Raw genomic sequence first — 7,381 nt, forward strand, 5'->3', positions numbered from 1 at the left:
AATAAAAGATGTTTGGCTATAGAAAAAGGAAAAAAGATTTATTAAGTAATTAGTGCAAGACCAATTACTTTTCTACGTAGTCAGTACTACAATTAAAGCACTCGTCACAGCACAACTAATTTTTGAATTCCTTTGTCACAGACATCCATAGCCAGTTAGTGACAGCTTTCACCTCGTCATCAATTCCAAAATGTTCAATAACTCTTTCACAGTTTGGTAGAAGTGAAAGTCACCGAGGGACAGTTTGGGACTATACAGAGGGTGGTCAAAAACGTCCCAGTCAAATTTCAGAATCACAGCTTGAGTGTCTGCAGTAGAGTGCACTTGCACATTATCTACTTTGATTAAACATTAAACACCATTTTCTCACACTTGCGTCATTCATAATGTGATTACCATACACTTTCATGATTTGTTTATGAATTTCTAAAGGATAAATTTTTTTTGTGTTTAGAAAAAGAAAAACACTTTACACCTGGCATGATTTTTGATTTTTGTACACATTTTAACCCTTGATAAAACAGTAACAGTAAGCCTGCCATTAGCTTATCACATGTAGAGTTTTGTTAACACAGAACAAATTGACCTCGAATCGATGGTGGTAATTTTCCTGCGCATAGTGCTATGTGCAAATGTTTTTTTATTTGTTGAATGCCCTTGTACTTAACCAATTCTCAATCAGTAATTTTTGTGAAATTTTTGGCAACTAACTGAAGACTGATAAAGTACTATCTTTAATGAACTATCTACAAAAGTCTTATAAATAAAAAAGATACAGATTTGAAACTTTGTCTAATAGTACGACTATTCTTTATATGTTTCTGGTATTCGTTGATGGAATTTACATTGGTAAATTCAGCAAAAACGTTAATATCATTTAAATCTGCTTGTAGGGACTGCTTGAATTCCCAATGCATTCAATACTGTTTATTTTTCTCAATGACTTAATGTTCAACATTAACAATACAACATGATTTGACTATTTGATTACACACTGCATTCGTTCTTTACATAAAAATCATAGAATAGAAAATGGAGTAATTTTCTATGTTAAATTTTACATAGAACATGTTAAATTTTACATAGAATTTCGGTCCAACTCAGAGACAAAAGAGATTTTTAGGTACAAAGAATGTAATTTAACCTGGATATAGTAGTAAAATTACATCAAAGAAGTATTCAAATATCTAGCACAAGTTCTTAGAAACAAGAGAACTTTTTGCAATTGAATATTTCTTGATTCTTGTATTCAAATATTCACATTTTTAGTTGGAAATCACTTTTCATTAAGCTGAGTATGCTTTTACATATGTAAAGTGGTTTACAGTGGAACCCTGGTTAATGAACTTAATACGTTCCGCAACTCCATTCGTTAACCAAAGCAATTTTTCTCATAGAAATTAATGCAAATACAATTTATCCATTCTAGCCTCCAAAATTTTTGACTTTATTTGTAAAATATAGATTTTCTTTGATGAAAACATAGGAAAACATAGTATCTATCATTACGGCAACAAACATGTAAACTTTATTTAATAAAATAGCACTGTACATACTTTAGTTTGTTGTAGTTGGTGGCAGAGGAGTGGAGATATACGGAGCTAAATGCTTAGAAGGGGAATTTCCCTCCAAAACAATAACGGGTAGCACTTCATTGGGAGATTCTTTGAGTCGAGTTCTCTTTTGGTAAGGAACAAGAAATTGATCTAAAGTTGATTGTCTTACTCTTTTAATCAAAATTTTTCTCAAATGTGATAGTGGCAATAGAAAAGAACAATGTGCTATCACTTTTCTCTTTCTTGGATGCCATATTGATTAAATATATAAATCACAAAACTGAAAAAAGAAGTTTATCACAAACACTTGGAAAAGCAATGCTTAACTCGCACATGCCTAACAGCAATTAAAATTTAACAAAAAATGTTATGTTCATTATCCGAATTTCGTCTGTTATCTGAGACAAAATTTTTGCAAAATAAAAGTTCGTTAACTGATTTGGTCATTAACCAGGGAGTTTGTAAACCGGGGTTCCACTGTACTTGGTTATGGCAATGGGATATGTGGACAATCTGCCAAGGAAATGCCACCCGGGAGGACTTTTCATGAAAAACTGACCCCTATTTAGGTATTAGAAACATGAAGAAAATCCAGAAAACTCCACGTGGCCAGCCTGCTGGCAAGATGCAAACCCGCAACCAACTACCAACGCTCGGTTGTTTATCCAATTTGGCCAATGGTAAGCACATACGTAGAAGTGATATTACTGTAAAAATTAATATAACTCTGGCATTTATCTATTGTAGTTTAATGATGAAAAAGCAAAAATATATTAAAATCTGTTCAAAATAGAAAATCATAATCTGATGCCATGTAATTCTGATTTATGTAAGTTTTAATTAATGTATTTCAAAATCTGATTTCTAATTAAAATATACAAACTCACAAACATTGCTATTTTTATTTTCTTTTAAAATCGTAAAAATTTAAATGATAAAAAAATCTACTTACGTGGCTAACGCAATGAAGGGGAATATAGCCACATAATATGCTATACAGATAATACTCAACAGCCAAAATGTTAAAGGAAAATCTTTCACATCTTTAATTCTTATTACTTCTCCTGAATGAAGATAAAATAAATTATGTCTTTGATTATAATTTATTATGTAAAAAATATTATTTATTAAATTATATAGATAACAGATATATATATAACTCCAGATCTTAAATTAAACAAATAAACTAAAACTTTAATTTGAGTAAAACAAATAAATCAATAGGATATGACTAAACTAAAACTTTAAAGATTGGAAAGTGGATAAATTGATGACATCTAAATATTGCTTTAATTGAATGACCTCTCAAAAGAAATTCTATAAATTGAAGAGTTTATTCCATCATCTTTGCTATTGTCAGAATGATATGTATCTAAATACGGAAAAGTGCTAACCTCCAAAGCCAATAAAATAGAAGTATTCAACAACAGGACATGGAAGGGACTAAACCCTTTAACCACTCAGCAATGACCGATGGATATATCCATCAAGGGGGATCGTGTGGCAGTGGCAAAGGACGGATATATCTGCAAAAGAATTTTTTGGATATATCCAAACACTACCGCCAAAAAAACTTCACATAAAAAAAAAATTATGTAACAATAAAAAAAGAATTTTCTTTACTAGACATAACTGTTTACAAAATCTTTTTCTGAAACAGTAATAAGAAAAAAAAAAAACGCATAGAAAAATACTTAAAAATTACCCACATTTATTCTCCGCTACATATGGATAGCACCATACCTGACTAACCCACTGCTGAAAGATTAACCATAAAAAGAAGCATCCAAACTAAAACTAACTCCAGCTATGGAGCTAAACTTCTAAGAAAAAAAGCCCAGAAAACACAAAAAACCTTCAGAAACAATAAACAAAACCATCTCTGCTCTATATCCACAGACAACAAGTAAACTATGATCCCCATTCAAATACTCCTCCTGAAAATAATGTCAACATTGAAAACTAGTTAAAAGTAAGATTAAAGCCCCAAAATTAAAAGATAACTTCCCATTCTATAAAAACAAACCAAATCTTTAGATAAACAACAGCCCCAAAGCTCCAGTCAAAGATCAAAGGCTCATATGAACTAAATGATAAAAATAAAAAAGACAACAGCTTTTATCTGATGACTGCTTTGATCCTTCTTTTAATATTTCTGAAAAGAAAATCTCCACAGTTATAAAAATTTCAGAAAAAAATGCTTTATTTAAATGTACTAAATTCTATAAACATGAACAAAAGAAACCATTCTTAAGCTTTCGAGTATGACATTATTATCGAGAACAGAGCTTCTAAAATCAAATACGATTGCATAGAAATCAAACATAACGTTTCTCAAGATTATACATTATATATTCTTTGAAAATTTGTAAATAAAAGCATTATAGAAATTTTTTTAATCTACAGAATTGTTATAGTAATGGAGAACAAATTTTGAATCTTTATAAGGAAGTTCTTAACTTTCCATAGCACATACAGCCATTGCTTTCTTGGAAATCAAGATGAAAAGATTTTTACCTTCTATAAAATATAGGATAAGATTTGAATAAGTAGATATTTTGGAGTTAAACATGTTAATGGAGCTAAACATTTTAAAAAATATATCACATTACATAAACATACAAAATAATAATCAGAATTGTTTAATTACATAAACTGAAAACTAACCTGTATCATTCGATAAATTTTCAAGGATCTTCTCGGCCCTCCAATCGAAATATCCCAAAATTAAAGCACATAAGAGTGATAGCAAACAAGTGCTCGAAGCTAAAAAAAAAAATATTAAAATTCTTTTTTATATATAAATAATAATTAGAATTCACAGATCATATTTTAAAATATATTTATTATTAAGTTTATCAATGTCCTTTAATTTACCGTATTTTTGCAGATTGACTGGAGACAATCAGCATGCCGGAAACCTTGGGGTTACTGGCATGCTGATTAAGCTGCAACTAAAAAATAAAATTAATCAGATCTAACAAAACTACTTGTTAAATAAATGTTAAAAAAAAATATTCTTCCCCTTACAATAAAATAATATCATTGTAATTTGACTAACTGAAGAGTGTTTTAGTTTACAGGGAAATAAAACAATTAGAGGTTTATTGTTGTTAGTAGTAACAATAGTTAGTCAGTGTGGACTGCAACCTACAATCTACCCTGACCCTGAAAGATAACACCTTCCTCTCAAATTTCACAAAAAGCCATGTTAATCCATGTAAATTGTAATAACTTAGAGAGTTTCTGAAATTTCATGCTTATTTTTGCATTTTTGGATCAAATTAAATAAAATAAACATAAAAAAGCACTTTTGACATTCCGCAAGTATTTTACATTGTTAGAAAGAAGACAAAATGGAGAAATTAAATATATAATCATTATTTTGATGCAATGCTGGCAATTTCCTAATTTTAGAATAAAAACTGGCGTCTACGAGTTTCACGTGTCCTCTGGAAAGGTATGTGTAACCTCGCTTAAACCAGCATGCCGATATTTATCTCATAAAAGTATCTGATTTTGTGATGTCCCGGATAGACTGACATGCCAAACAATCCACAAAAATACGGTACGACATTAAAAACTAACTTAAACTAACTTAAAGTTGCTATAAAATCCTGAAGAATAGAAGCACACTGATTTGTGGTAGCATTTCAACCTGCCACAAATTGGGGCACAAATTAATAAAATATCTTTTAATTATATATGAATGAGAGAAGACATTCATCTTTTGTTTTCCTGTTATAAGATAATTGTTGTCTTTATTCACTAATATTTTTTCATATTTTGTATTAGTATCCTTTGCAGTTTGGACCAAACATGATACTTTCATAAGTGCTGTTTATATGACTGAAAAAAAAAATGTAAACTAAGTTTTATCTTTCCTAACAATAAGGGACTGTCCACAAATGACATCTCCACTGAAAGGGTGGAAGAGGATTATGACAAGTTGGATAAAGTCAGACAAGAGGGGAGGGGTTGAGGTTTGGGGAACGTCCATTTTATTTCATTTAATTTTAAACAGTTTATGCATTTTATTATATATATTTCAAAACTTCTTGTATGTTTTGCTTCTACTTATGATATGTCTTGTTCATAAAGTGATAATGGTTTTAAGAGAGTTGAGTTTTGTTGGATGCCTGAAGAGGGGAAGGGATTATGTGAACTTGGACAAACTGGGACAAGGGGAGAGGAGGAATAAAAATTTTAAGAAAAATGTAGACATAATTTATAGACAGCCCCCTAAGTGACAATGTAAATCAACCTTCTAGATAACATGTCACACTAGAAATGTATAAGCTCTAATCCTTAAAATCGAGCACTGTCATGTAGCTTGTTTCATTAACTTTCAATTGTTTCAACCTCTGCTCGATTTTAAGGCTATGTACCCTTCAGTTAAGCTTGAACCATGCTTTTGTCACCTAAGAGATTTTTTATTGGGCAAGGTAGAGAACGCAGCGAAGTTAAGAAAGCAAATTCTAGAACTGGCGCATTTGGCTACATTCTCGTCATTTTTCGCCTTTGACGGTACTGCATACTCGCAGCTTAGAGGAGTACCAATGGGTAGCCCAGTCTCAGGCTTATTGTGGGAGATGGTAATAAGATCTCTGGAAAATAACGTATTGCAGAAATATGAAGATAATATGATAATGTATGCTAGGTACGTCGACGATGTATTTATTATTTGGAATAATAAACCAGACATACGCCAATTTATTAGAGATATAAACAGCAATAATTATGGCCTGAAATTAGAACTAGAGCAGCAAAATCAAAAAAGAATACATTTCTTAGATATAGAGGTCGAAGTAAATGAAGAAGGGGTAATCAATACGAAAGTATATAGAAAGCCAACGTACGTTCTGGATTTGATACCGTGGTCCTCACATGACCCAACAAGCTACAAACTAGCAGCGTTTAGAGCACTAATTAAAAGAGCATACACTCATTGTAGCAGGATTCATGATACGCGTAAAGAGCTTGAATACATCGCAAAGCTAGCAAGAGATGAAGGACTTAAGGAGAACAAAGTAAAAGCCTTAATACGAGCAGAAAAAAGAAGGCAATAAAAATATACATAAAAAGACAGAAAAAGGAGTTCACCGTAATGGAATACAGGGCTCAGTTAAGTAACATATACAGAAAAATAGGATTAGAAAGCAACAAGAAAATAGCATATAAGAGAAACACGAATAAAAGATGTTTGGCTATAGAAAAAGGAAAAAAGATTTATTAAGTAATTAGTGCAAGACCAATTACTTTTCTACGTAGTCAGTACTACAATTAAAGCACTCGTCACAGCACAACTAATTTTTGAATTCCTTTGTCACAGACATCCATAGCCAGTTAGTGACAGCTTTCACCTCGTCATCAATTCCAAAATGTTCAATAACTCTTTCACAGTTTGGTAGAAGTGAAAGTCACCGAGGGACAGTTTGGGACTATACAGAGGGTGGTCAAAAACGTCCCAGTCAAATTTCAGAATCACAGCTTGAGTGTCTGCAGTAGAGTGCACTTGCACATTATCTACTTTGATTAAACATTAAACACCATTTTCTCACACTTGCGTCATTCATAATGTGATTACCATACACTTTCATGATTTGTTTATGAATTTCTAAAGGATAAATTTTTTTTGTGTTTAGAAAAAGAAAAACACTTTACACCTGGCATGATTTTTGATTTTTGTACACATTTTAACCCTTGATAAAACAGTAACAGTAAGCCTGCCATTAGCTTATCACATGTAGAGTTTTGTTAACACAGAACAAATTGACCTCGAATCGATGGTGGTAATTTTCCTGCGCATAGTGCTATGTGCAAAT

Source organism: Centruroides sculpturatus, unplaced genomic scaffold, assembly GCF_000671375.1.
Source record: "Centruroides sculpturatus isolate CEXI.00-Female unplaced genomic scaffold, Cexi_2.0 scaffold2378, whole genome shotgun sequence".
NCBI lineage: Eukaryota > Metazoa > Arthropoda > Arachnida > Scorpiones > Buthidae > Centruroides > Centruroides sculpturatus.